We start from the raw sequence: 4,996 nt of genomic DNA on the forward strand, positions 1-4,996 counted from the left end.
AGAAGGCAGCATTGCCTGCAGCCTGCATTCTCCACTCCACCTTGTTCCTGTGCACGGATACAATTGAGCAATCAATGGTAGTTCCTGTTGAATTATCTTCCTCCATATACAAATGCAGCTATGCATTCTCCAGCCCTTGACTTTCTGTTAGTCTGCACATCATATACCAAGGCCACCCCTTGTAGGATGATATCAGGCAGGCAGCTGATCTTTCCCCTCAGATGTGAATGCTCATTCACAACGAGGGTGTTCATTAGGGCCAAAAGACCCAAGTCCTAGGAGCCACAGTCAGCCTTATGTTGTTGTCCTCCAGTGGCCTTTACAGCAACCATGGACACCCAGTCCTTGCACTTCTGCCCTGACTGCAAGTATGGTGCCTTGAATGCCTTGTTTCTTGTTTCTCAAACTGCGTCATTCTTTAGTACATGCGAAAATGGTGCTGTGGAATTTTCTGTGTGAGACCAGACTCCAAATTCCCTCAACACCCACCAAGCCCCTCCCATCTTCCTCCACCTTTACCGCCTCCTAATTCCCCTTCCTCCTATCACTGCCCAGTCTCCCCTTGCTACCCCATCATTGTTCATGGTGATATTCCTGTCTTCCCAGTAAATGCTTTAATGTTGATATCCCCATGCTCTTGTCAACCTGGCCCCTCCCCTTCTTGAGGCCACATGCACCCTGACTTTCCGGGACACCCCCCCATGAGACCCCAGTACCCTCCATGACTTTTCATCTCTCGAAGCACAGGATGCAGATGCCTCCCATGACCATGACTGTGCCATCTGCCTCACAGTACCATGCCTCTAACCCCCTGGGCCTCAGGTGACTGACCGCACCCTACATACCATGCTGTGCATGACCATTACTGCCAAGAGACGCCTTCCTCTGCCCAAGATCAGGACCAAACCATGCCCTCCAACATGGCCTGCACAGCCCCAAGACAGTCTGTTCAGTTTGTCCCCAGCAGCCTGGCTTCAGCCTCAGGGCAGCCTCTGATTCTTCCGTGGAAAGTCTTCTAACTCTTACCCCTGGACAGTCCTTCACTACTCCACTCTGTCCCTTGAACTCCCCCTAATCCTGCCTCCATCTTCCCCCTTCCCTCCCATGTTCCACAACCAGCCGCCCCCAGTCCTGCTTCCATCTTCCCCCTCCCAGCTGATATTTCCTGCACGCCCAGCCTTGGAGCAGCTTCTGATACAAGCACTCAAAATCTCGCAGCCGCACACATGAAGGTAGGTGAAAGCAGCTTCTACATACTTCACAGTTGTTGATAAAGTGAAGCTCGCCAGGTACACGTCGCTTATATACAATTGGGAGACAGACCATTCTAAATATCTACTGGCGGGGCGCCTAATTTGGAGGAGGGAGCGTAATTCTGGTGAGTTGGCCTTTTAATGAGCATTCATGAGAGGCAAATGAATGCGAATGTGGTTCCCGACATAGATCAGCGGAAGCATGACCCCTGCCTTTAACCCAGCATCAAAGTCGGGAGAACAAAATTCCAAACAAAATCCAAACTAATTTCTCATTGGCTGGAAACTGACTTTTGCCATCACGCCAAATTTAGTGCCCCTGCCCACCACAATTCCCACTGCTGGCAGGAGCGGAATATTCCACTCACTGTCATAAATACCATCAGAAGGAACCAAACAGGAGGATTTACACTTCATCGAGGAGGTTGAAGCACAATCAGTCAGCACTTACCAGCTGCCGCCAGAGATAAAACAAGCCCAGCAATGAGATGAAGAATGTCTCTAAATCTGAGAACGTTGTCTGGAAGAAAAGCCAGACTATATCCCCACTAATCCCACACTATGGCAGTACTTTGAACAGCACAAGCACCTCACAGTCATTGTTGAGTTACTAGGCTTCAATGAGAGAATAGTCATACTGACAACCCTTTGGCATGATATTCTTTAAAGACTTCACCTGGATCATTCAGGAATAGCAGAATGTCGTGCGAAATCACAGCAATCAGTCTGGTGACCAGGTATTACTTACTCTATAGAAGAGATGGTTTCTAACTGTCCTACTTGTGCTGTACACAGCCAAGAATAAAAATTCAAACCCAATATCACAACGGATGACCATGAGAGGATTAAACAGCAGGAGGAAGAACAGAGAAGCAACCAGGCTCAGAATTTAATCACAGGCATAGAGCACATGGTTTACCAGTGCTGAAGCCCGGGAGGAGAGTATGGATCTGAGACCAGCAGAGGGAAAGTACAATCATTAAGAAAACTCCCCAGCCAAGATTGTACAGATTTGAGGCAGATCAGGTGATCATAAGGAGAAACCTCAGCACCTGAATATCCTTGGAGATAAAGCCAATAGAAACTTGGGCTTACTACTCAGATCCTGATGAAGAAGAGGAAAGACTTATTACAAACTCTACAGCCACCCAGGAGAAGAACACTCACACCAATAGGAATGAGGGTACAGAACATCCTCAACCTCAAAAGAGGATCAGAATGAGATCAGGGAGATTAATTGGTCAATGCACCTCAGAGACTGACTCTGTGAAGTCTGAGAGTTTGCGGGGAGATGTTGGAGGATGTAATATAATTGGGATAAAGACTTGAGGGGAGATGCAGAGTAAAGAGTTAACATCAGAAGGGTACATGGTGCTGATGTCAGATCAGATGACTGGGAAGTAAGAGCGATCTGGAAGGAGGGGAAAGTCCAACCTTGTGTAGAGGATCGAATATGTAAATACTTGCTGTAAATAAAGAGTAATGGTTTTAAGAAACTACAGACTTGAGCAGCATACTTGGGGAGAATAGACAAGCTTCAAAACTCCCGCCTAGACCCCAACCACACAATGAAACACAACTCACCTAGGGCTCTGTAATGAATTGATGTATCGGACAGGTCTCTTACTTGAAACAGATAACTTTATTACAGAGCTCTTTTAGAAGCTACAACCTATCCAGTCCATGGCTAGAAAGCTCCACCCCCAGGATTACCCGTACTTAGGGCTCATTCATCAGTATAATCACGTGGCCCCTAAAGGCAGTAGCTAAGGTTATACCTACAATCAATAAATTCACCCCCCCCACTTCAAGAACATAAGAACATAAGAAATAGGAGCAGGAGTAGGCCATTCGGCCCCTCAAACCTGCCCCGCCATTCAATAAGTAAATGGCTGATCTGCCCCAGGCCCTAGTTTTTCTCCATTTCCTATTGACAAAGAATATTTTAATCCACAACATATACATACATACACAGGTCATGTGACTAAAGATTGAGTCTCTGAGGTAGTTTTCTAATTTGGTTAGAGTGGTATAGCTCTACCACTTGAAATTCCCTCACTGGACCGACATGATCAGGAGCTGCAGCAACAGGCACACCTTTAGAAAGTGGTAGTTTAGGATTAGGCAACAGAGACATCAGGTATGTCTATTCTGATCGCTCTGTCACCTCAATAATTAAAGGTTCAACATCAATTACAGGCGGAATAGCTGCTTGGCAGAATGTCTCTCTACTCCTTAGATGATCCACATGTTTTCGAACAATCCGGTTTCCCACATCCACTTGGAATGACAAGGATCCAGTTTCAGAGGCAATTATATCAGGAACCCAACTAGGCCCATTTCCAAAATTCCTCACAGAAACTGTATCTCCCACAGTAAAACTTTGAGCTTGGCTATGAATATCTTGATGCAATTTTTGACTACTCTGAGTCTTCTCTACCTTCTCCTCTAAGTTTAGAAACACCAGACTTAACCTCGTACGAAGGCAGCGTTTCATCAGTAATTCAGACGGTGTTGAACAGGTAGTTGCATGAGGAGTCAGGTGATAATTGAGAAGAAAACGTGGAATTCGAGTTTCTAGAGTACCTTCGGATAACCTCTTCATTCTTGATTTAAACGTTTGCACTGCTCTTTCAGCTAACCCATTTGATGAAGGATGATATGGTGCTGTTCTAAAATGCTTAATTCCATTTAAACTCATGATACTTTGAAAATCTGTACTAGTGAAGACAGTGCTGTTATCTGAAACAATGACTTCTGGTAGGCCATGCTTTTCAATTGTTGCACACAATGTTGGTGACCCAACTTCATACACGTCCATCCACTTGGAATGTGCACTGATGATCAATAAAAACATGGTACCTAAAAATGGACCTACATAGTCTATATGTAGTCTAACGCAAGGTCGACCAGGTCACTCCCACGGCTGCAGTGGAGCTGAAACGGGCAACTTCTGTTGTTGCTGACACTGGAGACAGTGCTTTACCACGCTTTCAATGTCACTGTCTATGCCTGGCCACCAGACATAGCTTTGCACAAGCATCTTCGATATGCCTGGATGTGCACGGTGAAGCTCTGGTGTGACACGAGCAGCCTGGGAGCGCGGGGCCTGCGGACCTTTCAGCAGGTTTCACAGTGAACCTTCAGCACTGCAGTCCGCAAGCAAGTGGAGAATAGAGTTCCTGAGAAGCAGAAGATATTCCAGGCAGACAATGGGATGCCGGTCCATATAAAAGGCAGTGTGATGGATGCTGTCCTCTGCAGGCTAACAATGGGCCTCACTGTTGCGGGTACAGTCTATATTGCGTACGAACTCTTCAAAATTGCCTTGCTCAAGAAGAAGCAGCGTCAGCTCTTGGACATGCATAGCTCTTCGCTTTATTCCATAACCCTGTCCAGCTGTTAAACTGTAAATTATCAAGGACCTGACCTTTCGATGACGATTCACAGTTTATGGGAACAGTCCATTTATTTGATGATAAGGCTTACATAACTAAAATAAAGCAAAGCTCTGCCAAGAGTGGTTCTCTTCCTTGTGAAGTGATGATGACTCTTGATTCCCACAAGGTTCCATCTTGACAGCTTAACTCTGCTTTAATGGTCATATCTGGCTTAGAATGGTCGTATCTGGCATAGAATGGTCTTAACTCTTCAGACATTGGTGAATTCGACCATCTTTGCAATACCAGGTCTCGGATATTTGACAAAATTGGATCCTTTTTGTCCAATTCCTTATTTGCTTC

The 4,996-nt window shown here is 45.8% G+C and overlaps 1 pseudogene; it reads left to right on the top strand.

The window, feature by feature from the left end:
* The first annotated feature begins 4,311 nt into the window (after window positions 1-4,311).
* On the top strand, window positions 4,312-4,659 carry LOC144683098 (cytochrome c oxidase subunit 7A2, mitochondrial pseudogene; annotated as a pseudogene).
* Window positions 4,660-4,996: the final 337 nt, after the last annotated feature.

Source organism: Cetorhinus maximus, chromosome 7 (genome assembly GCF_964194155.1).
Source record: "Cetorhinus maximus chromosome 7, sCetMax3.hap1.1, whole genome shotgun sequence".
In the NCBI taxonomy this organism is placed as follows: domain Eukaryota; kingdom Metazoa; phylum Chordata; class Chondrichthyes; order Lamniformes; family Cetorhinidae; genus Cetorhinus; species Cetorhinus maximus.